The 20,987-nt window shown below is 36.0% G+C and overlaps 1 long non-coding RNA gene across 3 annotated transcripts; it reads right to left on the minus strand.

Annotated features, from left to right (window-relative positions):
* Positions 1-14,869: 14,869 nt before the first annotated feature.
* On the minus strand, positions 14,870-20,369 carry LOC112026128 (uncharacterized). 3 transcript variants are annotated; one of them, XR_010631784.1, is made up of 4 exons: positions 19,651-20,369; positions 17,835-19,568; positions 15,416-15,534; positions 14,870-15,307 (listed from the first exon to the last, which is right to left on the minus strand). It is a non-coding gene; the product is annotated as an uncharacterized LOC112026128 (long non-coding RNA). The 3 variants fall into 3 exon arrangements; XR_010631783.1 differs by lacking the exon at positions 15,416-15,534 and having other exon boundaries at positions 19,659-20,369; XR_010631782.1 differs by lacking the exon at positions 15,416-15,534.
* Positions 20,370-20,987: the final 618 nt, after the last annotated feature.

Below are 20,987 nucleotides of genomic sequence, written 5' to 3' on the forward strand. Positions count from 1 at the left end.
ACAGAATTCAAGATTACTAGGGCACCGACAATAAAATGAGAACAAGTTGTTTAATAATTGTTTCAATGTAATGACATTCCATCCGGTATATGTCCTGCATACTTCACATGTTCAATTAGATTAATAGAGTTTTCTTAAAATTAAAGTGAAATTCAAACCCAACAAAAATTGCACAAAGAAAAATGCAACAGGAATTTATGAAAGGTTTAACTAGATTAATTATGTCAAACTGCTTCTTCTTTCTTAAATTTCAAGTTCCAACCAACTGGGACTAGCCAATTAGGCCAGTTGAGTTCTAAGTTTCTGCTGGCACTACTAGAACTACAATGAGTATTCAATCACAAGTTTTTTGTATTTTTTAAGTCAATTCAAGAGTTGCAATCAATACAGCAAATTGGTATAAGGATGGTATCACATTACAAGTACCATATCCAGTTATCCACAGAACGTTATGTCCATAGAGTAGATCAACCCTGTTTTCAAAACTTCACCCACACCCAAAATGTTAGTCCCGACCCTTTTAAATTACAGGCTCAAACGTCCTATCTCTCTCTTACTTTTTTAAAAATAAAAAATGTCATTAAGGGGCAATGGGGTAGCGAATTCCCCATCCTTCACGGGTTGAAAACTAGACCCCAATACCTGCACTTTTAAAGGGTTAAAATCATAAAAGGAGTTCATCATATTATCAAACTTGGTAATTTAGTTTTAAAAGAAAGTGTAAAGATTCAAGAAAATTAATATAAACATCACCATCATGCATTAAGGTGTCTACATATACAGTGTGGAATCCTGAAAGTAGAAGTCTGTCGAGAAAGCAACTCTTAAACATTATCCTACCTCTAAGTTTATAGATTTAATAAAGAAGTGCCAACTACATTGCAGGTATCCTATGAGATTTTACCAATACCAATCAATGATTGCTGTTAAAATAAATCAAGGTATTTATGCTTCAAGAATTTATCAGAACAAATTCAAAATATTAACCATTTTTAAAGTTGAGTTGAGATTTGGAAATCCAAAATGTTCTTTTTCATTTTCTTTGGTGCTCATTTTTTAATGTGCCTATCAAGGTTGACAACTTGTGCATAATAACTGAGCAATGAATATCTGTGTAATGCAGAGAATTTAACTTCTTTTCTTTTTATATTGAAGATCCACATCTATAAGCTCCTACTTTAATGGCACTTCCTCCCCAAGTTAGAGTAAGGTGGAGGGGTTAAGTTGTGGGTTTAATATCCACAAGGTGTGTGAGTAACCTTCCAATAAAGAAAACTCCTGGCTCCACCTACACACAAAGCAAGGAAAATTCCTGGCTTCACCTAATTGGAGATGAGAACTGACGCAGAGGCATAGCTGACATTACCAGCAGTAATGGCAACACACCTGCCCAAGCATCCTATGTACTTTTTGAGAAGCATATTGGGCTGAAATTTCATCAGCAAATGTCATATAACCAAACCCTCTATGACAAGTTTTTCTTTCAACTTGAAGCAAAATGCAAAATGATATTAGTTTGAAGCCAAAACATATGGGTAAAGCCCAAAGAACATGTGAAGGATACAATTGTATTACCCTGCAGGAGAACAAAGCCTTGAAGTTGAACACCACATGCTAGATCAAAGAATCAAGTTGGAATCACTAGAGATGCGTAAAGGTTGCCAAATATATCAACAAATATATTTTCTCGTTTGGACTACTTCAATACTACAAAGACATTTTTAAAGGTACTTAGTATGCAATCAAAAATTCTCTTCCAGTCCTAGATTGTTTTTTTTTTTTTTTTAAATTCAAATGCAAAACCATTCTTTTATAGCTTAGTTGACCATAACTTTTTAAAAAATCAACTACCAAGCACAGCCGAGTTTAGAGGGGATATTACAGAAATACTGTAATGAAAAATTTTCCAAAATGCAGAGAACATTTTTTTGTACCTACATTTTCTTTAAATGTAGACAGATTGATCATTGGGAAGCAGAGTTCAAATGTGCTATAAAAGCCATGCAAGGAAGCAGCTTTACATCTATACTTCTAAAAGTAGCCTACCTAGCTAAAATCAATTGTGTATTGAAGAAAATCAGAGATGCCATGCTCAAAATTTCAAAGATGAAGAAGCCATTTTTGAATTCATAAAGGATGCCATAAGATTCGGCTTCGTCTCTTATTTTTGTAATTACTTTCTGCAGCTTAAGCTGCTTGTTTTTCTGTTGTATTAAAATGTACACTCATTATTCCCAACCCAAAAAAAAAAAAGGTTAAGCTCGTTGACACCTAAGTTTGCTTTTGCTCTGTATTATTAACCTATTAGGTTCCAGATAATACCAACTTTGGACTTTGAAGAAATTAAGGTAATGATAAGTTTCATTTTTCAAAAATAAAATCTTAGCGTGTAAATCCCATCCAGAAATGATCTTTGTTAGTTCAATCAAGCACCAACATGATGAAGTGTTATCTCTTGAGAATGACAATAATGAAATTAAGGAGAGGGATGTGATTGAAAAGTGAGTTGAGATATTTAGGAAAAGGAAATAGAAGCGGTAACTGAAAAGTGCAAGAGTTTTACAAGGTTCTTGAAATGTAATTCACAGATTTAGGAAATTGCAGTCCACTGACCCAGCCCTCTGTCCATGCTGCCAGAGGTACCTCAGAAGATCTTATTCAGCAGAATAAACACAACAAAAGTAGAGGAAAAGTGAAAACAAACCCTTAGCATCCCTGAAATGACAAAAGGTATGAAAAATCAACCATCAAGTGTGGTGCGGACACGAGATACAAGCCCCCAATTACACGTACATATAGGAGAAAGAAGATGGCCCAACCTGTGGCCTTATGGTTAGGGCCTATTAGTCATTGGGCTTGAGTTTCAGCAAGTCCAAATATTTAATAATTAGGGTTTCTTTATGTTAGCTATTTAAACACTTTTTGGGATTATTGTAAGACAGTTTTGATGATTATTAAAAAAAACGTGTGTTTTCTTTTACTGGTGCCGACTCCAATTTGCTTGGTGCTGACTCCAAGCAACCCCTAGGTGCTGACTCCTAGGGTTTTATCTCTTATTCTATTGTTTTTGTGGTTATCCTACGTCAGTTTTGGTATCAGAGCAAACTTCCGATCCATTCAATACAACCGTAGACAACCACGTGAAAGCCAAACTGTCAAAAGAGCAAACCAGCCAAGGATGACATTACCTTTCAAGTATTTGCCTCATGAAATCTTGAACAAGCCCAAACCAGCCCCTGCAATCCGCGTATATCCCGCAGCCCCACATGAGTTTTTCATCCCCAGGCCAACAGAGAAGCCAGTGACACCTCCCAAGCCGGTGACCACCATCCGTGCCCGCCTCTGATCACAGAACCCACACCCACAAACCCAAAAAAAAAAAAAAAAAAAAAAAAAAAGAGAGAGACCCATCACTCACCAGCCGCCGAAGCCCACAAGATCAACACCCACCACCCCAAAACCCAACAACCACCAGCCGAGACCCACAAATCAACCCTCAGCCACCGCAGCCCATCCACCACCAGCTGCAGACCCATCAGCCACTGCCGCCGACACCACCTTCGCCCTGACCACCGCCGTTAAGGACGTACGCCATCGCCGATGCAAGACCCGAGACGGGCAGTTGCCACTCCGCCGTAGTCTTCCCCGTCTTGCGCCGCCGCCGCAGTCGTCGACCACTAGCACCGCCGTCCATCGCCGAGCCGATTATGTCGTCTCTTTTAGTTTCTGTTGTTTTCTTTTTAAGTCTGTACCTGAGTTCTTTAAAGCCTTTCATTTGAGTTTTCTTTTAAGTCGTGTCTGTAGCTCTTAAGGCAGCAGCGCATTTTATTAGTTTGCAAAAAAAAAAAAAAAAAAGAAGTTATTGTAAAAAAAAAAAAAAATTGTTACTGTGATAGCCCACTGCATGTATTGGGCTTTTTAATTATTTATGCACAGGTGCACTTGTCCAAGTAAGATCCAGTCATTTGAGGAGCCAAGCACGTGACTATCAAGTGCAGTTAGTTGGCCACTGACCAAGGTACAACTCTTACTTTCTTTTTGGTGGATTCAACTTTGTCTCATTGAAAAATATTATCTTTATATTTTTTATGTGCATGTCCCACCATATCACACTGGCCTACCCATTTTGTGCTTGAGTTCGTTATTTTATTATTTGTGCTTTCTTTCATACCCATTCTAAATAAATAAATTAAAAAAAAAAAAAAAAAAAACCAATTCTTTGAAATATCTGATTCTCTTTATTAATTGTGGAGCTTATTGGAAATTAACGTTTATTTGGGCTATCTTTCAATATTGTGAATACTGTCACTACCTGACTGCAATTTATTCCTGTGATTCATTGATCCAATCCCTACATACACTATTGCTTGACCTTAATTTTACATTGAGAATTGGTTACTTGAGTTTTTGTGAATCTCAATTGCATTCATATATATAGTGTGCATGCATCTACGTAGTGGTCGCATCATGTCAAACTCTGAACATCAATCCACTTCCGAGTCTAGAACCTCCTTAGAGGAAACCATAGCTGAACTAGCAAAAAATGTCCAAAATTTAATGGATAGGGTTGGACAAATTGAGGCATCTCAACGGGAGACCATTAACCATGAAGGAGATAATATGCTTAGGCAACATAACTTCGGTTACTTTAATAGAGCTCCAAACTTTGAACCTGATCACTATAATCACAATGGCCCTAGGGATTTTGATGATAGGATGTTTAAGGACAAGATAGATGCGCCCCACCTTTGATGGCTGCCTAGACCCATGGGTTTTCACTGATTGGTTGCGTCAAATGGAGAAATTCTTTGACTATTACCATTGGGCTGAAAACAAGAAAGTGAGGTATGCTAGGATGAAGTTAATTGGTAGAGCTGACCTTTTTTGGGAAGACTTGGAGGAAACCCTTAGGCGACGTCGTGAGCCCCCCATTACTGATTGGCTTGAGATGAAGAATGCACTCTCGAGGAATTATCTTCCTTCAACTTATAGGAGCTCCCTTCTTGAGGAATGGGATTGCCTAAGGCAAGGCAATACTCCTATGGCTGAATATATAGAGAAGTTCATGGAGTTTAAGAGACGTATTCAAATAGTCGAGGAAGAGGTTGTTACACTCAATAGGTTCAAGAAAGGTTTAAATGCTAGCCTACTAGGAGAGATTATCACTCGAGGAGTCACTACCTTAAGAGAAGCATATGAGCTTGCTAAGAATTGTGAGTTAGCATCCAAATCTATCTTTTGGCGACGTTCTGAGCCCCGGAGTGTTCCCACCAACCCTTACCCTTTTGGTAGTAGACCTAGACTTGCCTTACCCCCTAAGGTCAACCCCAATAGTACCCCAATAGAAAAGGAGGACAAAGGAAAATGTGTGGTCAATGAGCCTTCAAGATTAGGCTCTTGCCTCCAATGCTTCAAATGCAATGGGGTTGGACACATCGCAGCTAGGTGTCCCTCTAGAGCCCTTGTCATTCAAGAGGGTGATGAAAAGGTTGAAGATGTTGAGGAGCTAGTGTATGATCCAAATGTTGAAGGAACCCAAGATGTTGAGGCAGAATGGGAAGATGATCCTAGCTACCTTGCATATATTAGAGCCATTTCTTCCCAAGTTGATGACTTCAAGGACTTTGGTGTCCCTAGAGTGAATGTGGTAAGGTGCGCTTTGACGGAGCAGAGAGACACTGGTGATTGGCGAAGAAGTGCCATCTTCCAAACTTACACTAAGTGTGGAGACAAAACTTGCAAGGTTATTATAGATAGTGGGAGTTGCATTAATGCGGTGTCCTCTAACGTTGTCTCCCGCCTAGGCTTGAAATTGACCCCTCACCGTAACCCATATAGAGTTTCTTGGGTGGATACTTCCTCTATAGCCATCAAAGAAAGATGTGTTGTCCCACTTCAATTCCTCACCTACAAGGCTGAAATATGGTGTGATGTAATTCCTATGGATGTAGGGCATATTATCTTAGGTAGACCTTGGCTTTATGATTTGGATGCCACCCTCTATGGGCGATCCAATTCTTGCTCATTTATGTTTGAAGGTAAGAAGATTGTGCTCAATCCTTTAAAACCTAAGCCAATCGACATGAGCAAGAAGAAAGAAGCACCAAAGGTGAAAGACCTGAACATTATAAGCCCTAAGGCATTCGAAAGGGTAGCGGTTCAAGAATCTATTGTATTTGTCTTAGTTGCTAGGGAAGTTCATGGAGAGACCTGTGAGGAGCAACCTGAAGAAGTGAAATTAGTGCTCTAGGAATTTAAGGATGTTTTCCCTGAGGAACTCCCCGATCATTTACCACCCATGCGTGACATTCAACATGCCATAGATTTTGTACCTGGAGCGACCCTACCTAATTTGCCTCACTATAGGATGAGCCCTGTAGAGCATGCCGAGTTACAGAGGCAAGTAGAAGAACTACTTAGGAAGGGTTTTGTTCGTGAAAGCATGAGTCCTTGTGCAGTCCTTGCACTCTTGACCCCAAAGAAAGATGGAACTTGGAGGATGTGTGTTGATAGTCGTGTCATCAACAAGATCACTGTGAAATATCGTTTTCCTATCCCTCGGTAGGATGACATGTTGGATATGATGGCTGGAGCAACGATCTTCTCTAAGATAGACTTGAAAAGCGGCTATCATCAAATTAGGGTTCGTTCTGGTGATGAGTGGAAGACTGCCTTCAAGAGGAAGGATGGTTTATATGAGTGGATGGTCATGCATTTTGGATTGTCCAATGCCCCTAGTACCTTTATGAGAGTGATGACTCAAGTGCTCAAGCCTTTTATGGGAAAATTCTTGGTTGTGTACTTTGATGACATCCTTATCTATAGTAAGTCTAGGGAGCAACACTTAGACCACCTAACTCAAGTTTGTACTACCCTTAGGAAGGAGAGTTTATATGGCAACCTCAAGAAGTGCTCTTTCTTCACCGATAAAGTCGTCTTCTTAGGTTCAGAATAAGGCCGCTGATGCACTAAGTCGAAGGGTGTCTTTGCTATCTGTCATGAGTGTTAAGGTTACTGGGTTTGAGCGACTTAAGGATGAATATGAGTCATGCCCAGATTTTGGGGAGCTCTACGTTAGCCTAAGTAATGCCCCACGGCCAGTCCTGGATGATTATACCCTTCGAGATGGTTACTTGTTCAAAGCCAACCAATTATGTATCCCTCGGTCTTCAGTACGAGATTTCCTAGTTTGGGAGATACATGCAGGAGGCCTTGCAGGTCACTTTGGCCGAGACAAAACAATTGAGGAAGTGGAACGTCAATTCTATTTGCCTGGTCTTAAGAGGGGCGTTGCCAAGATAGTTGGTCAGTGTCGTACCTGTCGACTGGCCAAACATCGCAAGCAAAACACTGGCCTGTACACGCCTCTACCTGTGCCAGACCGCCCATGGCAGGATGTGAGTATGGACTTTGTGTTAGGTTTGCCCCGCACCTTTAGGAAGCATGATTTCATTTTAGTAATTGTTGATCGCTTCTCTAAGATGGCTCATTTCCTACCTTGTTCAAAGACCTCTGATGCTTCTAAGATCGCAAAGCTCTACTTTGATGAGATTGTCAAACTGTATGGTCTTCCCAAAATTATAGTGTCTGATAGGGATGTTCGCTTCATGAGTTATTTTTGGAAGACCTTGTGGCATTTAGTGGGCACTAAATTGAAATTTTCCCCAGCATTTCATCCTCAAACTGATGGACAAACTGAGGTGGTTAATTGTAGTCTAGGCAATCTCCTTCGGTGTCTAGTGGGTGAAGCCAATAGAAATTGGGATTCAATTCTTCCTGTAGCCCAACTTGCATATAATAGCTCTGTCAATAGGTCTATAGGCGCTAGTCCTTTTGAGGTTGTGCATGGATATACACCTAGGAAGCCCTTAGATCTTTTGCCCATGTCCCCACATGTTAGGGTGTCTGAGTCTGCTGAGGCATTTGCACGACATATTCATGATTTGCATAATGAGATTCGCAAAAAAATTCAAGCAAATAATTCTCAATATAAAATTCATGCTGACACTCATCGGCGTCATGCAGAGTTTCAGGTAGGGGATTATGTCATGATTCGGATTCGACCTGAACGGTTTCCCTCTGGGACCGTTAAAAAATTGCAGGCTCGTAGTGCTGGACCATTCAAGGTATTGAAACGAATGGGCCCAAATGCTTATGTCATTGATCTTCCTCCTGGTTATGGTATTAGCTCCTCCTTTAAAATTGAGGATCTAGTTGCTTATAAAAATCCCACAACTATTCCTGATACCCCTTTTGATGAGTCTTTGCCTAATCCTATTGATGCCCCTGTTCCCACCCCTTTACCCTTACATCTACCTTATGCACATAAAGAATCTATTGATACTATTTTAAATGAACAGATTGTTTCTACCAAGGATGGAGGAGTTCACCGTTTCCTAGTTTGGTGGCGAGGGCGACCAGATTCTGATTGCACGTGGATTACTCGAGATGAGCTACAGCGACTGGATCCTGACTTGTTGGAGTATTATCAGAGCTCTTCAGATTTTCACTCGACAGGGTCGAGTTCTTCTCACCCGGGGGGAGTTGGTGCGGACACGAGATACAAGCCCCCAATTACACGCACATATAGGAGAAAGAAGATGGCCCAACCTGTGGCCTTATGGTTAGGGCCTATTAGTCATTGGGCTTGAGTTTCAGCAAGCCCAAATCTATATATTACTAAAAGCTGAAGCGTGGAGTTTAATACTGCTGCTCTCATGCTGTGCCACATCAGCTCCCACATCATTTTTTTTTTTTGTAATATAATTTTTCCTACAATTTTAAAATGGTTTTTACAATTTTCAGACCTATAAATTCCATTCCTATAAATGCAGCCCACTACTTATTTATTTACTTCTACTATCACCCTATAATAAATTCAGCCCATTACTTATTTATTTACTTCTACCATGTCATTATCCTATTTCTTTCCAATTTTTCTCTAATTTTTTTAACATTTAATTTTTTTTTTAATATTTCCGCTTACTCCAACCTTTCTCCCTTCCCTACCTTTTCATCTCCCCCTTACTTTTTCATCTCCCCACTACCATCTACTTTAATATCACTCTTCATCTTCCCTTTCATCTTCTCTTATTTTGTCTCTTCTTATTCACACCATTTCACTATAAATTCGTCATTCTCTTCCATTCTCTACATAGTTTTTTCTCATAAAAAAAAGGTTATCTCTCTCTCTCTCTCTCTCTCTCTCTCTCTCTCTCTCTGTGTGTTGATTTTTTTATTTTACTTGCATCTCTACTTTAGGTTTATAATTCTTAACTAATTTTCATAACTTTTTGGAATCAATGTTTGGTTTGTATGATGTCATTGATAAATCTTTGTTGTAGAAAGGATATGATGGTGAAATACTTCAATTCCCTAGGATTTCTTGTAGCTGTGTTCAGCCTTGTACCTATAGAAGGCCAATGTAGCTATGTTTAGAGAGATGGCCTCGCTGTTAAAGAAGATTTTCAGGTACTAATGCAACCTAAATTTGCCGCTACTATCATTGAAAATGATGTAATTGTTACGGTTCATAGCAATTGACAATGCTTGAAGTGTGCATGAAATTAAAGGCTATAGGGGAGAGATGGCGTCGCTGTTAAAAATGATTTTAAGTTACTAATGCAAACTGAAATTGTCGCTGCTATCATGGAAGAGGATGTAATTATAATGGTTCATACCAACTGACCATGAATCATGTATATATCATGTATATGTTGTAAATGAAATACTAATATCACATATATACTCTTGCAATTCTGCACAATTAATCTCATTGTTTATGTGTTTCAGTGTTTTTTGAATATAAAGGATGTCAACAATATTGATCTTACGGGAAAAGTTACATAAAATATTGAGGTTTTTTTTTTTTAATATTACAATCTACTAAAAATTCTTTTTAAATATTTAAAACCTTTCTATTTTTTATATTACTAACGTGTTTAACAAAAAAATATAAATAGATTATTGACTTTATACATTCATCTTTGGTGGTTTAACATTATATATAATTTTACCTTTACATATTTGTCTACTTTAATTTAGATGTTTATAACTAAATAATATTATCAATGAAGAATAAAAAAACCAAAAATAATGTCTATACATATCTATACTATATATAATAATGGAGTTTTGTAATAAATTTTATAAAGTTCTTTATGCACTACATCTTTAGCATCTTTTTTTTTTTTTTTGGTCTTTATTTGCAATTCTTACTTTGTTCAACTTTTCATCTTCTTCAATTATTGTCTTTTTAGTTCAATATTTCATCCCCCCCAATAATTTTATTTTTTTTAATTTTCCTTTGATTTTCTTTAGATTTTAAAAAAATTTCCATTATATCTTCTTAAATTCAATAGTTTCACTTCATTCAACCTTTCATCTACCTCCACCCTTTCTCTTCCATCTTAATTTTCATATAAATTTCTTCTTAATTACTTCATTTACAACTCTCTCCCCTATTTTTCCCAAGTTATCCACGACAAAAAGGTCAATACTCTCTCTCTTTCTCCCATTTTTTTTCTCTTTCGGTTTTTTTATTATATTTTTTATTTATTGTTTTAACCACTTTTTTTTTTCATCTACTAATGGTTCTTTTTGTTAGTGCTATATTATTCTTATTATTTATTTATTTCCATCTCATTACTAGAAAAAAAATGTAATTCAATTTTGGGATTTCATGATGAATGAGTTTGAGTTTTCATGGTCTAAAAACTATTCAAATATGTTTTTTCTTTTTCAAAATTGATTTGAATTGAGCATTTGATCATGTTTGTTATAAATTGCTTTATGGTTGCCCTTCTCTAGATTGCAGGAATGTTACTTTCAATATGTTTGCCATAATGTTTTTTTGTCTGATAATTAACTTCAATGTGATGTTTTCCGTTTTGGTATTTATTTTATAGTAAGAATGTTATTCATTTTTATCAAAGATAAATCGTTATTGTTTCTCCTTTTCCTATAGTTTTATATGTTGACCTAAATTTCATTTTTATCTTTGTTTTGTTTGTCAATTTCTTGACAGATAGCAACAATTAAGCCTTGCAATCACTGGAAGCTTTTTATTCTATTGAAGTTCATACCAATCAATTGGTAATTATTTTTTTCTTAGAACCTTTTGAAGGAAAGGGGAATAAATTTGTTGTTTTTCTTGGGTGGTGCTTGATAATTTGCTTTTTATGGTTCAACACACATTAGCTATATAAGATTTCTCTCTCCTTATATTAATAATTTGTTGTTTATTATTTAATTGGACTGTTTGGTGTCCCAGAAATTGTGAGCCAATGGAAGAGAAAACAAAGTACAGTTTGAAGCTTAAATTTTTTTTTGTTGTATAGAACTTGGGGTATAACAATTTAAATCTTTTCATCTTAACTTCTTTAAATGAAACTCTAATTGTCACACATTGCTTAAAAGAGTGTGTTGTGTGTAGTATAACTTGCCCCACCCTCCCTTAAAAGTTACCATGACTTTTGAGTGGAGTTGTGGTGTACCTTTGTGTTAGAACCCATTTTCCTCTCCCTTGTGTGTGTGTGTGTGTTTGTTTTTGAAAAAAAAAAAAAAAAAGCTTAAGTAGATTGTTGTGTTGTGGCTGGAATTTTTGTGTTTTGGACCTTAGTTGGCCTATTTGGTTAACGAACAACTTTGGAGATTGTTTAGATTTTGAGAAATTGTTTGGGATTTTAGGAGTGAGGAAATTCAGAAAACTGAATTCTTTTAAAATTCCATTAGTATCTAGCTTTAAGCTAATTGTTATGCGAATGGAGAAACTAATTGGTTTTTAATTCTTGAATATCTATCTATAATATTGTGTACATGAACAACAGTTGGGTTTTTACTTTTAGATTTTGGATTATGCTACTTTCTTTCAACTACTTGATTTTCTCTTTGGAATTGTCTCCTATTGAAGGTCTAGAATATTGTGTACATGAGTTTTAGACAAAACATAACAATACTCCTATACTTGAGTTTTAAATTTCATATTTTTCTATTTCTTCCCTTATTAAACATAATATGATATAGCTGATGTGATGCAATGAAGGTAGGAGCAATTGCAATTTTTGGGGCATAGCAGCTGATACATTATGATGATTTCCCATAGGCATTTAAACTTCATGACTTGGAATGCTAATAGCCATCTTCTCTGAGGCAAAAACAATTGGTCGAGTTCAATAAGTTTGCCACTAACTTTGACCACAACATCATGATAATATAAGTGACTCACACACTTACAATTCATATATGCACTATTTTGATTCTTTGTGGAAATTCAAAACATTGATAAAATGAATGTAATGGCAAGTGCGTGATTTGTATATAGACACGTTGATGAATGTGTGTAGTGGACATGAGTAGAATCAATGGCATGTGTTTGACAATTTGGTCTTTGATGGAAATTAGTATAAGTGAGGGTCTATTAAATTTTTACCTCTTTATCTCCCCACTATTCTCTACTTGACTATCTTTATCTTCCCACTACTCTCTACTTTACTGTCATACTTCCTTCATCATTTTCTCTATATTATATTTTGACTCTTCTTCTCCCCATTTTATTTTGTATAAATTTGATATCATTTCTTTCATTCAATCCATATTTTCCCCACAAAAAATTGTAAATACTCTCTCTCTCCCTCTCTTGTGGTTTTTTGTTCTTTCTTATAATTTTGATTAAGGTTGATGGTTTTTTATATTTAAATATGTGTTTTGGTTTTTTTTTTTTTTTTTAATTTCCCATTATAGATTCTTCTCTCTCCCTTTTAAAGCTTTGGTTGAATTTTGATTTGGGTTAATACTTAGTTTTTTAGAAATAAGAATTTGAGTTTATGTCAAAACATATTCTACATGGCTATGAATTTGAATATACTTACCAATTTTGAGTAATAAATTATATAAAGTATGTCTTTTATTTCTTTTGTTTCATTTTAATTTTTGTTAAGATAACATTGTAATTTTGTGATGAATTTTTATTATTATGATAATCTCATTATTCCTTAAGAGATGAGAAATTTGAAAACTTATAAAGTTTAGTTGTATATCAAATATAACACACTAAAACAGAAGTTAGAAAAATATAGTTTATCTTAAAAAAATATTAATCAAACATACAAAATATAATAGTATGATATATTTGTACTTTGTAGATATAAAAAGATGAAAAATACTTGTAGAATTTTAAAAAAATAAATAAATAATATTTGAAGTAATTGTTAATTTTTATATATTACACCCCATTACAAAATATTTATATATTCCCACGCATCGCGTGGGTCCGCGGCTAGTATTTAATAATTAGGGTTTCTTTAGGGTTTCTTTATGTTAGCTATTTAAACACTTTTTGGAATTATTGTAAGACAGTTTTGATGATTATCAAAAAAAACGTGTGTTTTCTTTTACTGGTGCCGACTCCAGTTTGCTTGGTGCTGACTCTAAGCAACCCCTAGGTGCTGATTCCTAGGGTTTTATCTCTTATTCTATTGTTTTTGTGGTTGTCCTACGTCAAAGTGTTCCAAAAGAACTTCTTGATGTTGCCCAGAATTTCAATGAACATGTCTAGAAACTTGAGCATATGTCATTCCTCACTTATCCTTCAGTCCATAACAACAACAGGAGAAGGGAATTGTACCCCTTGCAAAAGCACAGAACTCTAGCATTCTTCCTCAAAACAAGGAAGAAAATACAAAGAGTTTTCATCTGAAGAGCTCACAACCGCAATTAGCAAATACAATTAATTATACAATTATATGTGTTTGTATGTATGTAGCCAAAGTGTGACAAGTGACGCACTAAAATGGGTTACCAGATACAATTGGAAAAGGGCTGCTCTTTGAACCATTTCTATAATGGTCTATATTCTCAAGTAGATACTGGAGGATGTGAACTGTATCCCGAAATAAAAAACACATGAAACCCCCTAATTTGTGTTTATACTCCCAATTTTGCTTTTGTTAGAGAATACATGTTTTAAATGTCAAACCAAATAATATCCTCAAAAATTTTGGATTTTCATGCAGCAGAAATAAAACCCACCATATTACGATTTATGAGATGAAACAAAAAAAGTGTCGCCTTTGACACTAGGAGCAAGAGAAATGGAACTAAAAATGTTTCAAAAGGATTAAATACTGGAGCTGTTAGAGGCAAATCAGGCTTGCTGATGCAAAGCATGCAAGAAGACATTTGGATTAAAAAAAAAAATCCCCCAAGTCCTTCTTTTTGGCATTTCAATCATAGATAAATCCTTTCGAACAATCTGCATCTACCGTGAGCAATAAAGAAAGTGTATAATTTTTGACAAAAGCTCTTTGAACTTGGTTGAAGTATATGGATATGTTGGGGAAATTGATAAAGTGGTGGATGTATATCAACACGCAAATTCTGCCAGGAACCCAGCTGGATATGGATATGTTGGATGGGACCATCTGGAAGCACTGTATTGGTTACCAAGCTGCATCTATACACTCCTTAAAGATTGTAGTATGCAATTGAGACGTTAGCTTGCTTATCTCTTCCATTTCCACCATTGTAATATTTGGAACTTACTTTCCTGAAGAGATTTCAGATCTTCCCTCATATTTCAACACATAAGCTGTGACAAATACAGAAAAGGGAAAGGAAATCTATGCACATCAGCTTCACTAGTAGTCACCACATGAGCAGATCCCATTTTTGAAGTGATGAAATCACTTCACATCCCTCACAACAATATCTCTGTTCACAATTTTCGTAATGAACTTGGTTGCTTCATGGTAATCCCCACACACCCTAAGGTTATTTATGATCAATAATTTGGTTCCTGGCCTCGTGTTTAAGAGACCATGAGCAATAGCAAGCCTCCACTGCGATTACATTAAAAAAAAAAAAAAAAAAAGACTTCCTTATCAAGGGAATGCAACACAAATTCAATCTTTGGGACATATCCAATAGCTCTCATTTCATGATCCAACTTATCCAAAAGTTGCATCATATTTTCATATTGATAATGGATCTTATCTTCCATAAGAAAAGCATGAAGTTTCCCTTTCACTTCTACTACACTATACCCTCGCACTTTCTTCATCCCTGTCTTTTTCATGATCTTTCTAACGCTAGCTACATCATCCCCCTTCCTCGCCTTTGCATAGTAGTTTGAGACCAATGAATAAATTCCCAAGTCATCCGGATTTAACTCAAGAACCATCTTTGCAGCCATCTCTCCAATAAACAACATGTTATTTTTTGCAGCAACCTGCCAAGAGAGCAACCCAAACAGCTAGCCCCAATTCTGCATTCACGGAGTCTATTAGTTCGCAAGCCTTTTCAACTCGACCTGCGCAAGCCAAAAGATCAACCATTCAAACATAATGCTTTTCAGTTCGAGGGACCTTATATTCATTAACCATGTGATTAAACCAGTATTGGCCTTTTTCCACAAGACCTGAGTGACTGAAGGCTGAGAGAATGGAAGAAAAAGTAGCATGATCTGGTTTTTGAATTGTTTTTGTCATCTCTAGGAAGAGGGATAGAGCTTCTTTTCCATGCCCATGAATTCCATAGCTGGTTATCATTGCATTCCAAGAGATTGTGAGCCTTTGCAATTTATCTGATCAAACAGAGTGCATGCCCAAGAAAGGGCTCCACATTTTGAATACATGTTAATCACTGCAGTACCTAAAACTTGATCAAAATCAAGCCTTCTCACAATATATTTGTGTAGATTTACCCAATTTTGAAAACCCAACTTGTGAACATGCTAGAAGTGCACTCAAAAGACACTAAATCTGGTCTGTTTCCATAACCTTGCATCTCTTATAAGGCATCTTCTTGAAAACACAACAAGCAAGCTAGTTTGAACTACAACATCCATTTGGAGGTTTTTCTAAATCAAATACCCATGAAAAGGCCTACGATCATGTTAATTGGGATGCCTTGTTCTCTCTGTTGGATAGAATGGGTCTAAGGGTGAAATGGAGTGGGTGGATTAAGGCATGTGTCACTTCTGTCTGATTTTTAGTTCTAGTGAATGGATCCCCTAAAGGTTTTTTTGGAAGCTCACGGGGTTTGAGACAAGGTGATCCTTTATCCCCTCTCCTTTTCCTTTTGATTATGGAGGTCTCAAGCAGGATTCTGAGAAAGACTAAGGAATGTGATCTGATTCATGGTTTTCATGTGGGACTGGTGAACTCTATTGGTGTGCGCATTTTTCATTTGTTGTTTGCAGACGACATTATTTTATTTTGTAATGCTTCTAGGGAGCAGCTGCTTTCTATAACGTTGGCCTTGTCATGTTTTCAAGTTTTTACAGGTTTGAAGGTTAATGTGGGGAAAGGTGAGATTGTCCCCATTAGGGAGGAGAATAATCTGGATGTTTTGGCTAATATCCTTAGTTGCAGGGTGGGCAATTTGCCTTTGAAATTCTTGGGGATGCCACTTAGTACTTCATTTAAGACAACTTCTATTTGGAATCCCATTCTAGAGAAGATGGAGAAGAAATTATCGGCATGGAAATGCCTTTATTTATCAAAGGGTGGTAGGCTCACTTTTTTGAAGAGCACTCTTTCTAGTTTTCCAACTTATTTTTTATCATTATTTATTATTCCTAAATTTGTGGCTGCTAGATTGGAAAGAATCAAGAGAATATTTTTATGAGGATCTTCTGAGGGGAGTTTCAAATAACCTTTGGTGGCTTGGGACAAGGTTTGCTCACCTATTGAAATGGGTGGATTGGAGATAAGAAATGTAGTGTCCTTTAATCAAGCTTTATTAAGGAAGTGATTGTGGAGGTACGAGCATGAAGTTACTCATCTTTGGCTGAGGGTTATATCCACTAAATATGGGGAGGGTAAAGGGGTAACTAAAGTTTGTAGGAGGGCTCATGAGTGTGGTTTGTGGCATAGAATTAGTGAAGGGTGGGAGAGCTTTTCTAAGCATTTTTCTTTTGTTGTGGGTGATGGTACTCAAATCCTCTTCTGGCATGATTGATGGATTGGGGTTGATCCCCCTTAAAATCCTCTACATTGAGTTCTATTTGATTTCGGCAGACAAGGAAGCTTGTATCTATGATGTTTTGTGTCAATAGGATGGGGAAAATGTTAGATATTGGAACTTGAGATTTTATAGGGATTTTCAAAACTGGTAGCTTGCTGCATCTTTTTCTCTACTTGGTTTTATTTAAGCTCATCTTCCATAGGGAGTAGGTTGTGATTCTCTGTGTTGGGGCCTTAATGGAAGTGGTAAGTTTGATACTCGTTCCTTTTATAATGAGTTAAGGGAGGCCCTCAACTCTATATTCTCTTGGAAGGGCATTTGGAAAGCAAAGGTTCCCAAAAGGGTGGCTTTTTATTGTGGATAGCAGCCCATGATCGCATTCTTACTTTGGACAATCTCATGCTTAGGAGTCACTCTTTGGCAAATAGGTGTTGCATGTGCTGGTGCAGTGGGGAATTTGTGGATAATCTCCTTCTTCAATGTCATGTAGCACGTTCTTTATGGGTTTTTATGCTTTAGGCTTTCAATATTCAGTGGGTCTTGCCTGGCTCTGTGGTGGAATTATTATTTTGTTGGAGTTACTGGCTTGGGAAACATAATTCAAATATTTGGAATTTAATTCCAAGTTGTTTGATGTGGACTTTTTGGATAGAACATAATCGTCATTCCTTTGAAGATGTTAAATTTGTGTTTTTTAATGTACAATGTGTATATTGCAGTCAATTAACCTTAACACAAGTTCTTCTCCAAAAAAAAAAAATCTTAACGCAAGGAAAACTTTCAAGGTTTATACAAATAATTCTATGCAAATGCCAATTCATGAAAAAATGTGAAAGAATGAAAGAAAGGAGTGAGAAAAAAAAAAATACCATAGGTAGTGCCATTCAAGTTGAGGTTAAAGATGTCCATGGTGGTGACTGATTTGGCTGAGGAGAGTGTCCACATCTGATAAGTTTGGATTCATTAGGACATCAGCAAGAATAGAATTTTCTAGTAGAGCAGTGAACTTTGAGTTTAACCATGCCTTCTTCATGCTATTGCTTCTGTGTTTTTGATAAGTTCACGCTATTGCTTTTGTATACGTAATCTAGTACTAATAGAAGAAGTGAAGAAGAATGAGAATAGGTGTCAGGCAGTGAAAAAGTCACGTGTGAGGGTGAAGACATAAAGCCTAAATGTGGTACTGGTACCAACAAGCTAAATGGGAAGCATTCTGATTCCTTTTTAAATAAGTAGGACACATGGCAGAAATTCAAACTTTTCAAAACAAAAAAAAAAAAGTAATGCATGCTACCATTTAAAACTTAACTGATTTGGAACTGTAAATGAAGATAACTAATACAATCTGCAAGAAACAGAATTGATAAAAAACTAGTGCACCAACAATAAAATGAGAACAAGTTGTTTTATTATTGTCTTCAATATAATGACATTCCAACCAGTATAGGTCCTGCATACTTCACATGTTCAATTAGATTAATAGAGTTTTCTTCAAATTAAAGTGAAATGCAAACCCAACAGAGATTGCACAAAGAAAAACGCAACAGGAATTTACAAAAGCTTTCACTAGATTAATTAAGTCAGACTACTTCTTTCTTATATTTGAAATTCCAACCAACTGGGACTAGCCAATTAGGCCAGTTGATTTCTAAGATTCTGCAGCCATGTTTTCAAAACTTCACCCACACCCAAAATGCTAATCTTGACCCTTTTAAATTCCAAGCTCAAATGTGCTATCAACTCTCTCTTACTTATTTTAAAATAAAAATCATGACAAAGGGACAATGGGGTAGCGATTCCCCTCTCCACCCACAGGTTGAAAATAGAACCCAAAACCTTCACTTTTAGAGGGTTAAGATCATAGGAGTTCGTCATATTATCAAAAATGGTAATTTAGTTTTACAAGAAAGTGTAAAGATTCAAGAAAATTAATATAAACATCACCATCATGCATTCATGGTGTTGAATCCTGAAAGTTCATGAAACCTAACAGTAAATCAAGATATATATACTTCAAGAATTTATCAGAACAAATTCTAAATATTAACCATTTTTTAAGTTTAGTTTAGACTGGGAAATCCAAATGTACCTTTTCATTTTCTTAATTTTTTAATGTGACCATCAAGGTTGACAACTACTACATAATAAATGAGCTATGAAAATCTGTGTAATGCAGAAAATTTAACTTTCTTTCTATGCTGATTGGCTTCTGCATATACATAAATCAGTAGATCAACATCAACAAGCTCCGACTTGAATGACACTTCCTCACCTAGTTAGAATAAGGTGGAGGGGAAGTTGTGGGTTCAAGATCCACAAGGTGTGTGAGTAACCTACCAATAAAGAAAACAATGGTACCATATTCCCCACCACCCTTCCAACACACACATACACACACATACACACACAAAGCAAAGAACATTCCTGGCTCCACCTAATTGGATATGAGAACTAACCCAGAGGCATAGCCGAAATTACTGGCAGTATTAGCAACACACCTTCTGCCCAAACATCCTTTGTGCTTTCTGAGATGCGTATTGGGCTTAAATTTCATCAGAAAATGTTATAAAACCAAACCCTCCATGACAAGTTTTTCTTTCAACCTGAAGCAAAAAAGCGTCATTATATTAGTTTCAAAAGAAGCCAAAACATATGGGCAAAGCCCAAAGAACTAGTGAAGGATACCTCTTGACCTTGTATTAAATTTTTACGTCAGGCAACCCAGGCAGCTGAAGAATTATTTGCAAAGGTCACAAACCCAAAGCTTATACGATAAATTTTCTTCACATCCCGCACATACCAGAACAAATGGCATGAGTAGAAAAAAAAATGCTAGTTAAAACCGTAAAAATTTGAGGACCACAGTGAAAGTTGAGCTATCAGGTCCTACACCGTCCAAAGATTATCCAATGATAGAGACATGGAACTTCAACTGGGTACTCCTTACGCGAATACACAATGATCATGGCATTCCATGCATCTATGCCTCTTTGAGGCAACACATCAAACACTTTTCAGGCAGTTTCAATGTTGCCCATATTTACTTAGGACGCGATGAGTCCACCATTGGAGCTTCCATGCTTGAAGAGACTGGTCAAGAGCATGAGTGCATGGGTTTTGGCAAATGGGTGCTTTGCGTTTACCGGCTAAGAGGAGAGATATAAGACGCTTTGGACATGAAATGCTTCTCTTATGGTGATGTGAATGTTGACAGGAAATTAGTGTTTCTCTTATGGTGATGTGAAAGCCAAACAGCTTGAGCAAAGTACAGTCCCAAAATAGGTGATTACAAGATTCGGCTTCATCATTATACAACTCACACGATAAATTTTCCTGTCAAACAATTTGGTGGGATTGACCTCTCCAAGTAAAAGTCGAAGAAGGCCATATCTTTATTTTTTTTACTTTTGAAACTTTATAAAGATTTTATAATTTACTACTTTTTTTAAACTTCAGCTTTAAATTGTAATTTTTGAAATTGTAGAGTATAATTTGTCACAACACTGAACTCTAGGGTTTAAATTGTAATTTTTCCTAAATACAGTACTTTTTAGGAGGTGGCTATAATCTTTATATATCTCTATATATTAAAAAGATCCAAAAAGTTAATTATAGCTTTAAAAAATGTCAAAAATACTTTTAATCTAATTACATAATTTTTATTCTTAAAAAATAAAAAAAATATATGGTTAAATTTGTAATTCAACAAAATTATTAAAAAAAAAAGAACTACTTAACAAACTTTTTCTTAAAAATTAGCATACTCTCTATCTGAACATATCTCACGTATGTTTGATATTATTATTATTTTTTTTTTTTTAAATAGCACACATTAAACTCAACAGATTACTTCATTTTAAATCCTAAATTATAGTTTTATAACAATCCTTTCTTGTGTAACCTCACTAACAAATAGATAAATTCAAATTGAAATTAAACTCAAAAAAAAAAAAAAAAAAAAGAGCCTCATCACATATGTGGAGCACGAGTGATGAGGTTAGTAAGTAAATAAAATTTTAAGA

This window comes from Quercus suber, unplaced genomic scaffold, assembly GCF_002906115.3.
Source record: "Quercus suber isolate HL8 unplaced genomic scaffold, Cork oak 2.0 scaffold_242, whole genome shotgun sequence".
NCBI lineage: Eukaryota > Viridiplantae > Streptophyta > Magnoliopsida > Fagales > Fagaceae > Quercus > Quercus suber.